This window comes from Muntiacus reevesi, chromosome 21 (genome assembly GCF_963930625.1).
Source record: "Muntiacus reevesi chromosome 21, mMunRee1.1, whole genome shotgun sequence".
NCBI classification, from domain to species: domain Eukaryota; kingdom Metazoa; phylum Chordata; class Mammalia; order Artiodactyla; family Cervidae; genus Muntiacus; species Muntiacus reevesi.
This window is the reverse complement of record NC_089269.1, coordinates 34,401,683-34,415,985: the sequence shown is the minus strand read 5'-3', so window position 1 is coordinate 34,415,985 and position 14,303 is coordinate 34,401,683. Positions and strand designations below refer to the sequence as shown.

General features: G+C 40.1%; 1 long non-coding RNA gene across 3 annotated transcripts in view; it reads right to left on the bottom strand.

The window, feature by feature from the left end:
• The window catches only part of LOC136152500 (uncharacterized), an 86,348-nt gene that overhangs the window by 65,814 nt on the left and 6,231 nt on the right, over positions 1–14,303 (bottom strand). For all 3 annotated transcript variants that reach the window (XR_010660214.1, XR_010660215.1, XR_010660216.1), the window contains exon 2: positions 11,427–11,537. This is a non-coding gene — a long non-coding RNA (uncharacterized lncRNA). The remainder of the gene's footprint in view (positions 1–11,426; positions 11,538–14,303) is intronic.

Genomic DNA, 14,303 nt, shown 5'->3' with positions numbered 1-14,303 from the left:
GATTGGAGCCATGAAATTAAAAGACGCTTACTTCTTAGAAGGAAAGTGATGACCAACCTAGATAGCATATTAAAAAGCAGAGACATTACTTTGCCAACAAAGGTCCATCTAGTCAAGGCTATGGTTTTTCCAGTGGTCATGTATGGATGTGAGAGTTGGACTGTGAAGAAAGCTGAGTGCCTAAAAATTGATGCTTTTGAACTGTGGTGTTGGAGAAGACTCTTGAGAGTCCCTTGGACTGCAAGGAGATCCAACCAGTCCATCCTGAAGGAGATCAGTCCTGGGTGTTCATTGGAAGGACTGATGCTGAAGCTGAAACTCCAGTACTTTGGCCACCTCATAGGAGGAGTTGACTCATTGGAAAAGACCCTGATGCTGGGAGGGATTGGAGGCAGGAGGAGAAGGGGATGACAGAGGATGAGATCGCTGGATGGCATCACCGACTCGATGGACATGAGTTTGAGTAAACTCCGGGAGTTGGTGATGGACAGGGAGGCCTGGCGTGCAGCGATTCATGGGGTCGCAAAGAGTCGGACACGACTGAGCGACTGAACTGAACTGATTTATTTATCTGTGCTGGTCTTAATTGGGGCATACAGGATCTTTTAGTGACTGTATGCAAACTCTTAGTTGTGGCATGTGGAATCTAGTTCCCTGACCAGAGATTGATCCCAGGCCCCCTGCATTGGGAGTTAAGAGTCTTAGCCTGTGGACTAGTCTTAGCCACTAGTTCTTCCCTCTGGTATTTCTGATCTTTGACTTACTGGAAGAGTTACTGTGCCTATTAGGCTCTTAGTTCGAAAAAAGGCCTATTTAGGTTCTCTCTTTTTACTGTATTAATAAAAAGCCAGAATTTTAAAAAGATATGCAACATGTGCACAATTTTTGAAAGTCTTAAAAAATACTTTGTCTTTTTGCTGTGTTAGAATGAGGTACCCCCTATCTTATTCTGCCCTAGGCAGTTCCCAGATGGCAGGTCCGGTATAGGGCTCCACCATTACATAAAGTTTTGTGCTTATTTGCTCAGTCGTATCTGGCTCTTTGTGACATCATGGACAATAGTCCATCAGGCTCCTCTGTCCATGGAATTCTCCAGGCAAGAATACTGGAATGGGTCACCATTCCCTTCTCCAGGGGATCTTTCCCACCCAGGGATTGAACCCAGGTCTCTTGCACTGAAGGCGGATTCTTTACCATCTGAGCCACCAGGGAAGTCCATGTAGATTTTAAGAGAAGTGAAATCTCTCTTCTGAAGATCATACTCCTGGGTTCATGACCTTTAGAAAGTTTCCTTCCTGTTCTGTTCACTTTATTCCAGAAGAGAACTTTTGGTCCAAAAGCCTAATCTTTAAAAAAAGAGGAAAAAAAAAATATATGCATTTATTTATTGTGTCTGTGAGGTGTCTTAGATACTGTATGTGGGATCTAGTTCCCTGACCAAGGATCGAAGTCAGGCCCCCTGCATTGGGAATATGGAGACTTAGGTACTGGACCACCAGGGAAGTCCCAAATTGCTAATCTTTACTCCTATGTGTGAGGCTATTCTGAGATACAAACTTCATATAGTTAAGGAAAATTCCAGATGCAGTCTCGTGGCGTACAATTACCTTAGCACAGTTTTAAAGAATTAGACAGACTTAAACCTTGGGACCATCTTAACCATAGCTCTAACCAGAATCTAAACTCCCTCCTTCAAACCCTTCATACCTCCTGGCATGGGCTTTGATCCACGTCTCTCCCTTTAGTTTTAAATAGAAGTGAAACCAGTAATGACCAATGAAGTTGCCAACTCGGCTTGTGTCTCCTAAATATCACCCTTGGGAAACCTTGACCAGTGTGCCCTAATCTCATTTTAGCTGAGCCTCCACACCAACATGCAACTCTATTATCCTACTTGCTTTCCTTATCTGTTGCTTTTATATTTCTTCCCATCCTTGATCTTTCCTAAGGCTCTTAACTTGCATTGTATTCTCTTAGATTTCCCTCTGAACCCTTAAACTTTGTTATCTCACAGACTTTTAAACTCAGGCCCCAATTCTAACCTACAGACTGCAAAACCCTTCACCCTTGAAAAGATGTGTGAATTTTGTCAACTTCAAATGGTCCACTCCGAATCTCTTACTATGTGGTAATGAAACTGGAAATAAATAAGTAAATAGTTATTTATACACAAATTCTCAAACATGTTTGCTTCTTCCTGTTGAAAAGTTTCCAAATTCAGCTGTTTTTTAAATAGTGTGAAATATCACTGTCACCTTAATAGGCAGAACAAATAAATGTCTTCAGCTTCACTCTATCTTAGATGGAAGCAACGTAGAGAAATGTATAAAATGACAGTCTGTAGAGAAATGTATAAATGAAAATGAGAGTGAGTGAATTTTTCAAAAAAGCTAAAATTGTTATTCTTGTCATGTTGATCTCACCTGGTCTCTATGAGAATGGATATTTGATATATTTGAGGTGTTGCTGGAGTCTGCATTGATCACTGTACACTAAATTTCTAAATAATTCTGGCAGTGTTTTAATGTATTTGGAATTCACAAAGGTTATTTCATTTAAAAAGAATACAAGCTGACATCTGTGAGTGCTATCTCACACTTGAGTAAAAATAAAGTCAGCTGCTGCCTGGCTGCAGGAGAACTTTTACATGACACTTTCAAATACTTGGCTTAAAATGAACGAGTGTGCCGGCCAACAAAAAGGAAAAGAGTGTGGAAAGCAGTGGGGTGATGAAACTGGGTAAGAGCAAGGTATTTTTAGCCCAATTCCATTATTTTATAGTCTAGGACTATAAAAGCTACAAACTGTAAAGCTATACTAAACCATTTACCACTGGATTCTACATGATTCTACAATAAGTGTCATAATCTCTCCTTAAGAAAAAATTGTTAGCTGTATATTTCAGCCAAAGAACCCACAATGCCAATGTAACAGTAACAGTAATTTAGTAGACTTAACACATTTTACTATTCAGATTTACATCCTCCTCCTTGTGTAATAGTGATCATTTTATAATTATCTTAATATCTGTAGTTGATGTCTCCATTGCCTCAAATTTCATTTACTTTCTTTGGTAGTTGTAGGGGAGTTGTGGCAAGGCTTTATGTTTCTCTTCATCGTCTCTCTCTCTTTCCATTTCTGCTTCCTTTGTCTTCTTTCTATTTTGATATTTAACCTTATTTATTTATTTCTTATTTGGGTGTGCCAGGACTTAGTTGTGGCATTCTAGATATTTTAGTTGTTGCATGTGAATTGTGGCATGCAGGATCTAGTTCCCTGAGCAGGGATTGAACTCAGGCCCCCTGCACTGGGAGAGTGGAGTCTTAGCCACTGGACCTCTAGGAAAGTGCCTCCTTTGTCTTTTTGCCATTTCACTTTGTACTCAGGCATTGCCCTTTCCATGATCCACTATCCTCCTTTGGAAAGCATCTCTCCAAGTCTACTGCTCCCATAAGAACCTCTGACTTAAAGCAGAGCGGGGAGTAGAAATGACTGAAGGTGCAGAGCAGAAGATGTCCCTGTAGCTCAAACAGTAAAGGATCTGCCTGCAATGCAGGAGACCAGGGTTCAATCCCTGAGTTGGGAAAATCCTCTGGAGAAGGGAATGACAATCCACTCAAATATTCTTGCCTGGAGAATCTCATAAATAGAGAAGCCTGGTGGGTTACAGTCCGTGGGGTCGCAAAGAGTCAGACGTGACTAACACACATACACACAGAGCAAAAGATAGAGGATTATATTGCAGAACAACATAGTGAATAAATTACAAATAAATATTAGAACAAACTCAGCATGTGGGATATTTTAAATGACAACAGACTGAATTTCTTCAATATGACAATAGCATGAGAAACAAAGAAAAAGAAAATGAAATGGGTCCTCTCTAGATAAAAAAGATTCATGAGTCAGTGCATTCAAATGTAATGTTTGAGACAACAGAACATTTTAATATGAACTGGATGCTTGACAATATTCAAATGATATTAAAGAATTATTATTAATTTTGTTAGATGTCAAAATTGCATTGTCTTTTGAAAAGTTGCTAAGGTTTATAAAATGTCCATATCTTTAGAGACACTTTTTTGAAGTATATGTAATCGAAATGACAGCATTTCTGAGATTTGGTTTCAAATATTCAGCAAAGAGAGAAATGGGACAATCTTGATAACTGTTAAATCTTGATGGATAGGAAACTTTGTTGTGCTAGTCTCTTTTGTATATGTTTAAATTTCATGCAATTTTTTAATTTAAATATAAAAAATAACATATTCCTGTTCTTAGAACTTCTCATTGATCCTGAATCTTAGAAATTTTCATTGGAACTTTTTCTCCATTTAAGAACTAGCTCAATACATTTTGTGGTTACCTTGATTTCTTCCTGGAATCTAGCTCTTAATCTTCTGGCTACATCCAAACTTCAAGTGTGCATTTATTTCCCACCTGGGACAATTTGGAGTATTGTGGGTTAATACTGCTGTGCTCAGAAGGCCTAATGTCCATAAACAAAATGGTCTGTCTAGGTGTTTTCCTATTTGTCCTATAACTTCACTGATTTTTCTCTTTCTCTATACACAAAATTCATCCTTCTCCCTTTGTTGTCATAGTACTTTTAAAGTACATATATTGGAGCATTAAAATGGTGTGTGATTATTACTTGTCTGTCTTCTCCCAAAAAAGTATAACCTCCTTGAAGGCAGAAGCCATATGGTTAATTTTATGTGGCCACTTGACTGGGCCACCAAATGACCGATGATTTGATTAAATGTTATTCTGGGTATTTCTGTGAGGGTGTTTTTGAATGAGATTAACATTTAAATCAGTAGACTGAGCAAACCAGATTATCTTCCATAATATGGTTGGGCTTCATTCAATCAGTTCAAGACCAGAATGGAACAAAAATGTTGACCCTCCCCTAAGTAACGGAGCATTCCTGCCTTTGAACTGCAACATCAGGTTTTTTCTGCCTTTAGACTCAAATTGAATAATTGGAGACTTATTGGGTCTCCAGTCTGCTAACCACGGAACTAGAAATACAGTTGGGGCTCCAGCTTGCTGACTCATTCCAAAGATCTTGGGACCTCTCTGTCTCCATGATTGCATAAGCCAGTTCCTTAAAATAAATCTTTACTTACACACACACACACACACACACACACACACACACACACACACACACACACACACACACACACACACACACACACACACACACACACACACACACACACACACACACACACACACACACACACACACACACCCTATTGGTTCTGATCCTGTGGAGAACTCTGACTAATACAGAGACCATAAATCATGTATGCCGAACAAAGAGATGCTTCTTTTAAAGGTTTGCTGAATGACCTGGCATTTTTTTTTCCTTTTTCTTTCTTTTCTTGGCCATGCCATGCTACCTGGAGGATCCTGGTTCTCCCACCAGGGATTGAACCTGGACCCTCATCGGTAAAAGCATGGACTCCCAACCACTGGACAGCCAGGGAATTTCCTGAATTGGTATTTTAAAAACAGTGCTTTTATTGTCTCTTAAGTGTAAGACTTAGATTTAACTATTTATTTATTTTTGGAAAAAAAAAAAAGTTGGGCCCTATATTGAAATGACAAAAAGTGAATCCCTAGCTTCTTAGAAACTGCAACTGAAAAGTTAGTCAACTAGAAAAAGAAGGAAACTACTGAAGTAGACCAGAATTTAACTAGTTTCCATGTCCTATTGATTCATTCTTTAAATCTGGTCGCATCCATTTTCTATCTGGGTCTGAATTTTCTCATCACAGACCATGAATCTGGCTCCTTCTCAATGCATCTCCCTGGCCTTTCATCCTTCTCATCTTTGTAGCAATTACAGGTAAATCTTCCTAATACATTGCTTTTACCTCATCCTAAAATTTTCAGCAGGTATTCATTATCTATTGATACATCCATTATTCTAGTATTCAAAGTTGCTTACCATCTGGTTCCAATCTACCTTTTCAGGCTTGTCTGTCATTATTAAACTCTCAGTCAAATCCCCTGCCCTTCCTCTCTACACACTGAACTAAATTTACTCCAGCTCTCAGAATGCCTTCCCCTTACTCTTATCCCAGTCCAAATTCTGGAATTAGAAAACCTCCATTTCAGTCTTTTTCAATACCACCATGTTGTGTGACATGGGGCAATTGTCAAATAACTTCTCTGGAACTCAGTTTCCTCATCTGCATAAAAATGATATACAATAAGAGGATCCTGAATTCGTTTACCATTAAAGAAAAGTTATGGTTTGTTCACCTTTCAGGACAGATCGGTCATTAATTCAACAAACAATTCTTGAGTATCTCTTATGAGTAATAAATGCCTCTTTCATGAACACCTCAACACCCCCACTCCATCCTTGACAGCTGGATTTGCTGACTCAAGTGAATGCACTTACTCTCTAGGCCATTCATTTGACATGTATTATTTTTACACCTTATCTTAAATATAGCATTACCTCCTTACTAGCAAGAATTAATGCTCCTGCGTATCGTTGACAAATGAAGTTCTCAAACCCTGAAGAGTATAACCCGAGAAACTTGTTTAAAATGCTGATTACCAAGCCTCCAATCCACCTCTTTCCAATTCCGGCTTCCCACGTGGCTCGGGGATAAAGAAGCTGCCTGCCAAGGCAGGAGATTTGGGTTCAATTCCTGGGTTGGGAAGATCCCCTGGAGGAGGGAAGGGCAACCTACTCCAGTATTCCTGCCTGGAAAATCCCATGGACAGAGGGGCCCAGGAGCCTGGGTTATAGTCCATAGGGTCACAAAAATTCAGACATGACTGAGTGCACACACAATTGATAATTGACATTGTAATAAGCAGCCCCCTCCCTACCCCATGATTCTAATGCAGGTAGCCCAGGGAGCACACCTTGACAAAAATAACTGCTCCGTTGATACAGCACATTTTGCTTGTGCTTGGTTTCAAAAAAATATTTTTTGAAAAATCTGTTTTAATTCAGAAGGGTAGGTATACTTGCAGTGACACAGATCTAAACTAGGCAATGGCTCAAGAAGAAGGGGAAACTAAAATATTCTGCCCATATTATTAAAAATATTACCCAAGAGGAAAGGAAAGAAGAAAATCCATAGAAAACCAAAGAGATTGCACCAGGTACTGTCTGGTGGATCAGCTACAAGTAAAAAAGATAGTCACTGCAACCAACCCTCAACAGTGGTGAGGGGAAGGTTAACTGTCAGAACATGCCCATATCTCAAGCAGCTGTTTAGCTAAGTCCAGAGAAAATGTTCAGATCTTTGCTCAGCTGCAACTGGCAACAGACAGCAAAACCTTAAAGTTTCATTTTGTGCTCATTCTTTGTTCCAAGCAAAGCAACCGTAACTAAGAGTAAACAAAAGAAACATCACAGAGGAGGGGGATGGAATGGTTGGGGGTTAAGCAAAAGAAGAAATGGTAATGTTAAAGGGATTCATATCTCTAATTATAGAGTCATTTATAGATTGAGAGTGCATTGTCAATCATCTTGAGGGAATATTTAAGACAAGTATCAAGAATTGGCAAATGAGGGACTTCCCTGGTGATTCAGTGCTTAAGAATCTGCCTGATATGCATTGGGCACAGGTTCGATCCCTGGCCCAGGAATTAGGATCCCATTTGCAGGAGGCAACTGAGTCTGGGCACCACAACTCCCAAGTACACCCTAGAGTCTCTGCTCTGTGACAAGAGAAGCCACCACAATGAGAAGCTAGCGTACCCCAAGAAAAAGTCTGCACACAGCAACAGAGAGCCCCGTGTGCCATAATGAAGACATAGTGCAGCCAAAATAAATAAAATTTAAACATTTTAAAAAGGATTTGCAAATGAAGGATATCCTGATTTTGAAAGAAGGAAAAAAGTGAATTCTGAAAACTACAGACTTGAGCTCTTTCAAGATTTTAGAACAAATTATTAGAAAGCTTGTCAGCTCTTAGAAATGGAAAGGAATAAAAATTTTGAGCTAGTTCAGGTATACCAAGGACACGAACGCCAAGCTCCTTCTTTCCTTTTATGATAGATGGGGAGATGCTAGAGAAGTTGCCACTAATGATTTCAGCAAGGCATTTGACAAACTAATGATATTCTCATGAATAAGATGGTTTTTTTTTTTTACGTTGTTCTATTAGTAGGCCAATTCAGAGTTACTTGACTAATCTTCTCAGAGATGATTAATGGAGTGGTCTCTGAGGCTGTTTAGTGATTTTCATTAATACAACAAATATGTATTGAACATTTTACCATGTGCCAGGAACTGCTGTAGGAAGTGGGAATCCAATGGTAAATAAATCAAAGTCCCTGATCTCAGAGAACATGACTGAGCAAGGGAGAAAACAGAGAAATTAATGGTTATCTTCTTTTGTCAGGTACTAGTGAGAGAAAGGAAAAAAAAAAAAAAAGCAGCTTAAAGAGAAAATAAGGGTAAGAAGAGGTTTCTTTTAAAGGCTGATCAGAGAAGCTGATAGGATAGGGTGATAACAGATCTTTCACTGAGAGACCTGGATAAAGTGATAGAATGAGTTGTGTAATTATCTGAGGAGGAATGTTCCAGGTAACAGGACAGCAAGTATATGAGCCATGAGATAGAAGCATGCTTATCCAAGAGGCCCTCTGTAAACAGAATGATGATTCCCCAAAGAGGTCCATGTCTTAACTCCCAGAATCTGTAAATTTGCTATGTTGTTGTTGTTGACTCGCTAAGTCATGTCCCATTCTTTGTGACCCTATGGACTGTCACCCGCCAGGTTCCTCTGTCCTTGGAATTTCCCAGACAATAATACTGGAATGGGTTGCCATTCCTTCTCCAGGGGATCTTTCTGACCCAGGGATGGAAACTGCATCTGCTGCATTGCAGGCAGATTCTTTACTACTGAGCCACTGGAGTGAATTTGCTATATTATGTGGCAAAGGAACATTGCAAATGGAATTTAAGTTTGAGATCCTAAGATAGATTATCCTGGTTTATCCAGGTGAGTCCCACATAATTATGTACTTTACCACTGAGCCACCTGGGAAGCATGCCCCTGGCCCAATCCCCCCACCCCCTTCCATACACACATCTAATAACACGAGTCCTTAAAAGCAGAAAACTTTCTCTGGCTGCAGCAAGAGAGATTTGGCAGAAAAGGAAACCAGAGAGATTCGTGGTGTGAGAATACAAGCACACAATGTTGCTGGCTCTGAGATGTAAGGTGCCCTGAGTGAGGAGAGAGGCCTTAGGGAGTTAACAGCAGCCCTTAGTTGTCAGCCAGCGAGGAAACAGTGGCCTCAGTCCTACAAACATCAAGCCCAAGTCTCTGCCAACAACCAGAAAAACCAGCTGAACCAACCCAACTTCTGACCTGCAAAATTGTGAAATAATAAATTTGTATTAAGTTGCTAAATTTGTGGCGATTTGTGGCCTTTGGGGCCATAAGCAGCAATAGAAAACTCATAGACCACGACAATGGGCTGAAGTGATGGGGGAGGACTTCCCTGGTGGTATAGTGGATGGGAATCCACCTGCCAATGCAGAGGACACAGGTTCCATCCCTGGTCCAGGGAGATCCCACATGCTGTGGAGCTGCTAAGGCCCTGCTCTGTGACTGCCTGAGCCCACACACTCTACGGTCCTCAGGTCACAACTAATGGGCCCCTGGGCCGCAAGTACTGAAGCCGGTGCACCCGGAGTTTGTGCTCCACAGCAAGGGAATCCACCAAAATGAGAACAATGAGTAGTCCCCACTCACTGCAACTAGAGAAAGCCCAAACACAACAAAAGACTTAGCAAACCAAAATAAAGTAAATAAATAATTTAAAAAAAAGAAAGAATTACATAGTTCAAAAAAAAAAAAAAAAGAAACAGAAATGAGGGGGGAACATAATAGGAGATGAAGCAAGAGTTTAAAAGCATGGATTGGAAGCAGGTAAACATGAGGGCAGCTCCTGTGGGCCTTGTAGATGATTGGAAGCCCTTTGCCTTTTACTGTGGGTGAAATGAGGGGTCAGAGGGGGACCGGGGCAGGCATAACATAATCACACTTATGTTGTAAAAGGGTCACTTTGAACTATCCTGTATAAGAATCCAGTTAGGTGGATGCTGCAGTAGTTGACACAACAATATAAACTTGGGGAAATTGCAAGAGAGTCTGGGTACATTAGGCTGAAGTACATAAAATTGCCGTTTGAATGGCTCAAAAAGAGTAGAAAATCAAAGGATGAGTCAAGAAGATTGGCTCATAGAAATGGCAACCCACTCTAGTATTCTTGTCTGAAAAATCCCATGGACAGAGGAGCCTGATGGGCTACAGTCCAAAGGGTCACAAAGACTCAGACATGACCAAGCATGCATGCACAAGCACATGGCCTATAGCATGCTTGCAAGAGAGGAGTCATTGTTATTCCAAAACCACTGGCCTGAGGCAAGGGTAGAAGTGTAGTACTGAGATGACTAACAATGCAAGAGGAGCAAGTCTAGAGGGGGATTGGGGACCAGGAGCAGAGAAGAGTTTATCCTGGAACACATATATGAAAGGCCAACCAGACTCCAAGTTGAGATGTTTATTGAACTGTTACATGCAAAAGTTTAGAGTTCAGAGGACTATCTGGAGCTGGAACTATTCATTAGGGAGTTCTCTCACATCAACAGTGTCCAAAGTCTTAAGATGATGAGTTCAAATGCCATGGAAAAGAGTACAAAGAGAGAAGAATGGTACTTCCTGGCTTGGAAAGTCAAAGTGAAAGTCGCTCAGTTGTGTATCCAACTCTTTGTGACCCCACAGACTGGGGGCCTGCCAGGCTCCTCTGTCCATGGGATTTTCCAGGCCAGAATACTGGAGTGAGTTGTCATTCCCTTCTCCAGGGGATCTTTCTGACCCAGGGACTGAACCCAGGTCTCCTGCATTGCAGGCAGATCCTTTACCATCTGAGCCACCAGGGAAGCCCCCTTTTAAAAACTGTCTCCTAGATGGTATTTTTTTTTTTTAATTTACAAATACAAATAAAAGAATAACCCCACAAACTAAAATTTTTTTTTTAAATATTTAGTTACATGTTTAACAAATTCCCTGTCTTAAAAGAATAAGAAAATTGAATAAAACCCATACTATCACAGAAAACCCCAAATACACAGCCATCACTTAATTTTAGTTGGGTCTTCTAAATTAAACACAGAACAAAGAGTTGAAAAAGCCCAGTGAAATCAGCATAAGCTACATACCCATATCAAAAACCTAGTAAATTATATTACCCTGTTGCTCTGAGGCATTTTAATATCCTAGAATTATGTCCATTTTTATATAACATGCTAAATATCTGGAGAGGGATATTGTTTTTCAATTCATTTTTGGTACCTCAGCACTACGAGAATTCAGTGTTTACATGTCTGCAAAAAAAAAAAAAAAAGAAAGAAAAAGAAAGAAAATTACCAATCCAGCAGCTTTGTTCTACTGTTTTCTTCCACACATACGGCCACCATTGTGTGTCAGTTGTTAGTCATGATATGGGTCATAACTAGTTTACTCTCACCAACTTTCCTTCTGAAAAAAAAAAAAATGTACTTGTGAACACTTCAGGCTGGCATTTGTTGCTGTTTAGTCACTAAATCATATCTGACCCTTTTGCAACTCCATGGACAGTAGCCCGCCAGGCTCCTCTGTCCATTGGATTTTCCAGGCAAGAATACTAGAGTGCATTGCCATTTCCTTCTCTGGGGGATCTTCTTGACACAGGAATCAAACCTGCATCTTTTGCTTGGCCCGCAGGTTCTTTACCACTGAGCCCCCTGGAAAGCCCTTAGGCTAGTATCTTGTTGTTCAGTTGCTCAGTCATGTCCAGCTCTTTGCAATCTCGTGAACTGCAACACACCAGGCTTCCCTGTCTTTCACCATCTCCCTGAGCTTGCCCAGACTCATGTCCATTGAGTCACTGATACCATCCAACCATCTTGTCCTCTGTCGTCCCCTTCGCCTCCTGTTTTCAGTCTTTCCCAGCACTGGTGTCTTTTCTAATGAGTCGGCTTTTTCCACCAGGTGGCCAAAGTATTGGAGCTTCAGCTTCAGCTAGGCTAGCCTTCATACTAGGCTAGTATAAAAACACTTAAAGAAAAACCTCAACTCTGTCATAAATCTTTCTCTTTATACCATGACTCTTTCATTTTCTGTCTTATTCTCTCTCTCAGAGATAAAGCTTTTATTTATACATATGTTATATAGATATCTATCTATAAGTATTACAAATATACAACTAAATATATATCTGTGTGTACATACATATGTGTGTGTCCTATACATAAAACTTTTTATATCACAAAGAGTTGTTGGAATCATCCTACAAGGTACCAGTTTGGGGAAAAAGTAATTGCGGTTTCGGACCGTGAATTCTAAATCATAACTAGGCTCAAACATCTTTATTAATCAAACTTCTTTATTAATCAAAATAGAACCATTACAATTAACACATTTTTGCCAATGAGAGATGAGTTTGTTCATTCCTGTAGCATAACAATTCATGTTTCGGGATTCAGTGAACTCTTGGAAAGCATTTTCTGCCTCCTGCTGATTGTGGAAGCATTTTCCCTGCAAAAGGTTGTCAAGATGTTTGAAGAAGTGGTAATTTGCTGGCACAAGGTCAGGTGAATACGGTGGATGAGGCAAAACTTCATAGCCCAAACCATTCAACTTTTGAAGCATTGGTTGTGCACATGCAATCAGGCACTGTTGTGGAGAATTGGGCCTTTTCTTGACCAATGCTGGCTGCAGGCACGGCAGTTTTTGGTGCAACTTACTGATTTGCTGAGCATACTTCTCAGATGTAATGGTTTTGCTGGGATTCAGAAAGTTAGAGTGGATGGCACAGGCAGCAGATCACCAAACAGTGACCACGACCTGTTTTTGGGAACAAGTTTGGCTTTGGGAAGTGTCTTGGAGCTTCTTCTCTGTCCAGCCACTGAGCTGGTCATCGCCAGTTGTTGTATACAACCCACTTTCCATTGCGTATCACAATCCAATTGAGAAATGGTTCATTGTTGTTGCACAGAATAAGAGAAGATAACATTTCAAATTGACAATTTTTTAAAAAAAATTTGGAGTCAACTCATGAGATATCCACTTATCGAGCTTTTTCACCTTTTCAATCTGCTTCAAATGCCAAATGACCAAAGAATGGTCAACACTGAGTTTTTCGGCAACTTTTCATGTAGTTGTAAGGGGATCCCTCTCAATTCGTAGTTGTCAAATTCCTGTGGTCGAACCACCAGCCCAGGTGGGATGCAAGAGTCAAGTCCTCGGGCCTGGTGGGCTGGGAAGACCCAGAGGAAACGGGTGGAGAGGGAGGTGGGATGGGGGACCGGGATGGGGAATATGTGTAACTCTATGGCTGATTCATATCAATGTATGACAAAACCCACTGAAAAATAAAAAATAAAAAAAATTAAAAATAAATAAATAAATAAAAGGCTTCCAAATCTGGAAAAAAAAAAAAAAAATTCCTGTGGCCGGCCATTGCATTCTTCATCTTCAAGGCTCTCATCTACGTTGCAAACTTCTTGAACCACCACTGCACCATTCGCTCATTAACAGTTCCTGAGCCAAATGGCTGTTTATGTTGCAAGTTGCCTCTGCTATTTAATGACCCATTTTGAACTTGAATTTTTAAAAAATCGCTTGAATTTGCTTTTTGTCTAACATCATTTCTATAGTCTAAAATAAAAAATAAGCATCAAGTAATGTCATTAGCTAAAAAAATAATAAAGCGAGAAATGAGCATTAAAATGATATATAACATAACCACATTTAAGAATATATTCCAATATCAAACGGCAAAGTTCAACAATGCAAACTGCAATTACTTTTACAACAACCTAACAGAAAAAAGCCAAACTTGTTGCAATTATCTGAAGTACTAAAGTACCTGAAGTACTCCTATAAACACAATTAGAAAATATTTTCACCAACCACATCACAAACCATTAATGTACCAACTTTAGCTACATGTTTTGAGCTTCTCCTAGACTGGGTGAGGGATGGGAACATGCTCCTTATGGTAACATCTCATGGGATCATCTGCTGACAAAGCAGATTTTAAAAGTTCACCCATAATCATCCTAATTAAGCCATCAAGTGTCAGGACATGCTGCATGAATTTGACTAATTCTAGCTATCTCTGTGGTGCAACTGATGTTGCTGCATCAGAGGAGTGACTCTGCCTTAGGAGCAATTTCTTTATGCTTATGGCCTCTCCCCCTCCACCTACCCGAACTGAAAATATAGTAAGGAAGGTTTGCAATGCTGCTTTCCAAGTCTGTG